General features: G+C 38.9%; 1 protein-coding gene and 1 long non-coding RNA gene across 14 annotated transcripts in view; one reads left to right on the top strand and one right to left on the bottom strand.

Annotated features, from left to right (window-relative positions):
- LOC109292962 overlaps positions 1-5,105 on the bottom strand; it is a 19,433-nt gene extending 14,328 nt beyond the window's left edge. The window contains exons 1-2 of the long non-coding RNA XR_002096215.1: positions 5,095-5,105; positions 2,505-2,507 (exon numbers count right to left, since the gene is read on the bottom strand). This is a non-coding gene — a long non-coding RNA (uncharacterized LOC109292962). The remainder of the gene's footprint in view (positions 1-2,504; positions 2,508-5,094) is intronic.
- The window catches only part of FNBP1 (formin binding protein 1), a 161,232-nt gene that overhangs the window by 19,314 nt on the left and 136,028 nt on the right, over positions 1-5,890 (top strand). The gene's annotated exons all lie outside the window — the stretch shown is intronic.

Genomic DNA, 5,890 nt, shown 5'->3' with positions numbered 1-5,890 from the left:
TTTTTTTTTTTTTTTTAGCGCTGGGCAATTTGATTTTTAGGTACACAGTACGAGTGCCGGTTTGAGGTGGGAATAAAATACAGGAAAGATAGCTAGGTCTCCCTGTGTGCTGACAGCTTTGTTGAATGAGAGCGTGGATATGTTTTTAAAAGTTCTCAGAAACGGTTATGTTTTAATACTTTTAAGGGACCCAACATTGTTTTTCAGGCTGTGCGCCATATTAGATTTGTGCTACAGCAGCCATTGATACAAGAGATTGGAAATAAAATTAGGAGTGAAAAGCCTCATGATTTTCTTAGTCTAAGAGAAGTATATTGCAGATTTGTATCCTTGTTTTTTTTCTGTTATGTAAAAACAGAGATTCCTCATTTTTAAGAGGAGATAGAGGTCTGCAGTACTGTATTTAATTTTTATTGTAACTGCTAAAATCAAGCATCCTTAATACAACAGTAAAACATCCCCTTTTTTGATACATTTGTTTTGAAGGGAAGTGCTACAAACCCACCTTAAATCCTTTAAAATAAATAAATAGGCCAATAATAAATAAATCTACCTTACAGCTCAAACGCTCTCCATGTAATAGAAGCTATCAATCCCTGTAGTACTTGGATATTTGTTCTCTTCTAATTGTAGTAAATGTATTGTAGGAAAAAGGTGTGTTTGTTAAAATGGGGAAAGATGTGATTCCCTCCCTTCCCCTTGTACAAATTTGGAGACTTGTTTCCAGTTGTCCCAGGAACCCCAGGAGACGAGCCTCTCACCCTGTGGGTAAAATACAACCCTGTGCAACAGGTTCTGCAAAAGAGCTGTGTACTACATAAACCCTGCTTATTCACATTATTGTTACCACCAGGAGTGGTAAAGCAGTAGAGCCTCAAGGCTCCAGCTCCATTCTGCTAGGCACAGTGCACTCATAATAAGGTATTTCTGGTTTCTGTTCTGAAGTGCGTACAATCTAAGTAAAAAGCAACAGAGATATGCACCACATACTCGGGGAGAAAAATGAAATGAGTGAAGCTGATGTGTCTATTTAGTTTACCCCTCCATTTCATGGCAGCTTCTGCTTTGGAAGAAATGGGGTGAAGTTGCAAATAGCTTTCTCATGAAAACACTGACCTAATTTTGATGACAGACTAAAGCTGGTGAATTTTGGCTCCAAGTCTAAGAAACAATATTAATAAAATGGATCCCTCATAGGATGTCCATATCACTGCAGTTTCTTAACTTTAAACTCAATATGCTACAATAATAAAGAAGATACTGTTCTGAGGATCTAACAGGATATCTTGGTTCACTTAATAGTATTAAAAATCCATGCTCTTGACAAGCTGCCTTCAAAGAGTTATTTACCCCATGTACAAATTAATTCCCTTTCAGATAAATTGCCGTGGAATACGAAGCTTATAACAACATCAATATTTAATGGCATCTGCTAAAACCCTCCAGGGTTAGACTTTCAAAGTAATGTGTGGGTGATACGCACGCAACTCAGATAAAGAGATAGTAGGATTTGTACGTGCACTTTCCACAAAAGGAGTTGATTACTTCCTTCTTAAAGGCTCAGTTGTGAGGTGACCTACATGCTCATGCAGGAGAAAGAGGGGACCCCTTACTCTCCTGCCTGGGCTCCCTGATTTGTGAGTTGGCATGTGAAGTTAGGGCTGCCACCAAAAGCCTGTTACTCCAGGGGACGGGAAAGGGATGAGTTTTAGATCCACCGCTCCCTAGCACACAGCTGAGCCAATTTGCAGAGAAGGAAATAAGCCGGAAAAGGGCTGGTATAGCGGCTTTCTCCCTGCAGGAAGGAGGAAGTGGGGACAGAATTGGGACCAAATCATGCTTTGCTGCTTGCTCTGTACCTGGGGCAGTGCTGCTCCCAATTTATGGTACATTAAAAGGTGCCAATCCAGCTCTGAGATGTTTCCACTTACTATTTCACCATCACTATAATTCTGCTGTTATGAGCTTGTTACCCTGCAGATTGTTTTTGTAGAAAAGTGGATTGCAAGGGATTTACATACAGTTTACAGGCACTACTTACTATAAGCAGACAGCTAGAGTTTAGAGACATTTGTCCTTATGAATTCATTATTTTTTGGAAAAGAATCAAACGTCTGTTAGACTTCCTCCCACGGCCCTGGTTGGAAAAGAGCAGCTATATATTTTGCCATTGTTTTTAGTACTTCACATATTTGTTATTGCCACAGTAGGAAAAAAACACAAGACAGTATGCTAATGATCAGCATTCTTGCTCTCCTGTGTGTGAACTACATGCTTTGTTGTGGTGGGTTTATGCCTAAATTTGAGTAAAACATTCAGAAAGGAGAAGCCAGGAACATATAACCGTGGAGTTCCGTTTTTGGTATTGCATACAAAATAAGACTTCTTGCATCACAAAAGTGATATGCATTTCTGTAGTCATGGTGGGGAAACTATGATTTAAATAATTTTTTAGTTAATAGTCACATACAGGATAAATTATTTGGATAACTGCCCTATTCCACATGCTATAATTACTGATGGAATTAATCCACATTTTGATCAGCATTATCATAAAGCTATGTTGATTATTTTTAGGTCACAGGAATCTTTTAATAACATCAGCATTTTGTGGTTGTCTTTGCGTGTTATGTAGGGGTTTTGTCATTTTGTCTCTTCTGTTAGTCTGAAGTACAAAAAGCTGCTTTCCACTTGAGAAACTGTGGCACACTTTCAGAATGCTTCTTTGGTGCCTCAAAGGGCTTTTTTCCCCAGCCCATTACTACATTCAGATCACAGTACAAGCAGCTTGAGATCTGAATGAAATGGTTCAGCAGATGAATTTGTGCAGAATATGAATTTGGTAGCACTTCCAAACATTAGCAAACATTAGCTACGTTTCAGTTTTCTCAGCTCTTTTCCAAAGAGTTTTAAATACTTTGTAGTCTCTTGTAGTTGTTGCGCAGCTTTGACATCTGTGCTTTGAGAGCTTTGATTGAAACTGCTCTATATCCAGGGCTTAGTGAAGTCAGTGGGAGTCTTTCCTGTTGGAAAACTACCACGCTTTTGCCTGGCTCCTCACTGTGCCATAGGTTTAGTTGTTATCACTTCAGTATCTACCCGATATATGGTGATTCTAATAGTACTCTTTCAAAATATGCTGTGCTTGTTAGTCACTAATAAGGTGCCACCCTGCCTTACCTTCTTTCTGACTTCAAACTAACATGGCTAACCATCTTTTTCCAAAATACACAGTCATACAGTTTGCAATATATATCATGTCTCATCCCAAAAGATAATTTAAGATTCCTGTATATTTCAGCTGGGTAGGCTCTCATAAATGCTGTAGGTCAGTCTGCATACCGCTAGGTTTTAATGAGATTAGGTAATCAGCAGTTTGGTTTGTACTTTCCTTTGCTGTATTGGAGACACCTGACGGCCATAAATTGACATTTATACATGTGCATACATGGCATGAAGCAACAACTCTCCTTCTACTTAGGGTATTGAATCACAGCATAAAATGAAGAAAAAAAACTAGATTCTGTTGAGCAGTTTTGAAGGAGACTAGGCATATATAGGTTTAAAGGGAATAATGTTTTTGTAGTGTGACTGAATCAGTGATTTAATAGAAAGCTATCTGGATGAGCAAAGTTGCCTGTTGCATCAGCATTAGACTAAGCATTTTAAGATTTAAGAAGTCAACTTTCTGCTCAGAATTGGGAAGCTTCCTTTCCTTTCCTTTTTTGTGTCCTTATGACAAGGTATTTAGCAGAATTTGCAGATTCGTTGGAATCTGACAGGGCCGCAGGGAGCTAATGCAAGCCTATTGCCTTCTTTGAAGTTTAGGGGTGGGTCCATCTCTGCTGTCATTGTGATGAGCGTTTTGGCCAGCATTCAGTGCTTCTGAAAATCCCAGCCTAGCTGCAAGTGTATATGTGAGATATCTGTGAGAGAGAGAGAGAAGTGATCACAACACATTCACAAGGTACAGGAACATGTAACTGCTTGTATTAACCTTGATGTCTGCTCTGAATGTATTTTACATTGAATAACCATCCTGCTTCACATTTGGTCTCTATAAAAATAGGGATATTGACTCTTCTATTTTAGTAGAATGCTGTAAGACTAATAATTGTACAAGTGTTTTGGGGGCATAAAATGCAGGGCGATAATAATTATTGTATATGCTACAATACAAAGCATTCACGTGCATTCGTGGAATTTGAGAGGTATTTAGAGAGTTGTTGAGGACAAAGCCAGCAATAGCAGACAAGCTGAATAATCCTTCTTGTGCAGCTGAACTTGCTTATCCTGAGTACTAACTAATATAAAGTGGCTGGGGAAAGGGTCTATTATTTAAAGTATTGAGGAATGCTGCACTCAGCTCAGTATGAAACACGGTTTTTCTGTGATTTGAAGGTTCCCAAGTGTTGCTATGCTGGTTAAGTTTCACAGTTGGTTTGCTCCCATAAAGCATCTCAATTGTTCTGTTTTAATAGGGAAGAGGTGTTATAGGGAGCAAGGTTAAAGGGTTGGCAAAGTCAGCCAGTGCCTAGATGTAGTCAGCTTTCAGTTTTTTTCAGATAGAATTAATTTATGATTCAGGCAATAAACGGGGACTCTGGAAGTCTTGCTTTGCCCTAGATGCCCTTTGTGACCTTGGGCAAGTTGCTTAATCCAGTTGTGTGTCAGCTTTCCTCCTTTTGTCTGTGTTTGTCTATTTACATTAATTTCTCTAATTTGTCAGGGAATTACTCTCTAAATCTTCAGACTTTTCCACAAGTATGGACAGCCAGAATACAAAAGTCTGCTTTGGCCTGTTTCATGGATCCTGTTTGGGGTGTGGGAAGCACGTTTTCCTTGTCCTAAATTGTGGATGAGAAGTGACCTCTCCATATTCCTGTGTGAATTACTTAATTTGATCATGAAGGAGCTAGACATAAATGTGCTTCCCATTTCCTTTTGACTGCTCAAAATTTCCTGTGCATCTCAGAGGATCTCTGATATCATTAAATGAGTAGATCAGATGGCTGAGTTGCATCACAGCCCTGCTATCCCTACAGAAAATTGCTTCCTTTGTTAACATGAAATGTGCATGGGAACTTTTTGTACTGTAGTGTGTGTGTGGTTTAATTGCTGCTTGGTAATTTGCCTCAGATTAAATTATTCATAGTTTCTACTTGAACAAATGCTTTTGTGTGCTTTTGGTGGGTCAGCATTTTGCACAGATATTTTACCACTCCCCCCCCCCACCTACTGCACATTCATTTATTTTTGCTGGCATCTTGTTTAAGAGAGTTGAGAGAGACTTCTCTTGTGAAAAATGTACTTTAGCTTCAGTGAGGAGATTAACCCAAAAATTATTGCTTAAGAAAAAATATTAACTTTCCTCAACTTCAGACTTTCAGTGCAGTAAACAAGAAGTGAAGGACTAAGTTCTGCTGTCATGTATGTGGGTGTGCATTGAAAATGATGGAAGTTATACCAAATTAATAGGGAGTTCTTTTGTCTTAACGTAACTTGTATTGATGTAGTTTGTGCTGTTGATATTAAGCCTAATTTTGTAGTCCCTTTTGAGGCAAAAGCTAATTGTTTTGGGGGTTGTAGAAACAGAGTGGAAATAAATACTATTTTGTAAAACGGGATGGATGTATAGTAATAAATTTGTGGCCCCCTAGTCTTCCAGGAGCAACCGCTAAGGTCATAGTCCAGGTGAAGACAGGTTTCTGGGCTGCAGAGAGCAGCAGGCTCCCCTCACCCCCAGGTTGTTTTTTGTTATGTTAATTATGTACTTTGAATAAAGTAATAGGAGAGAACTTATGGTTAACATTTCCATTAATGAAGTACAACAGTGCCAACTCTTCCTAGCTGTACACTGTGTCCACTCAGAACTTCACAGTAATTGATG

The sequence above is a fragment of the Gavialis gangeticus genome, unplaced genomic scaffold (genome assembly GCF_001723915.1).
Source record: "Gavialis gangeticus isolate Ggan-Ray unplaced genomic scaffold, GavGan_comp1, whole genome shotgun sequence".
In the NCBI taxonomy this organism is placed as follows: Eukaryota; Metazoa; Chordata; order Crocodylia; family Gavialidae; genus Gavialis; species Gavialis gangeticus.
The sequence above is the reverse complement of the archived record's forward strand: the minus strand, read 5'-3'. Positions and strand labels throughout refer to the sequence as shown.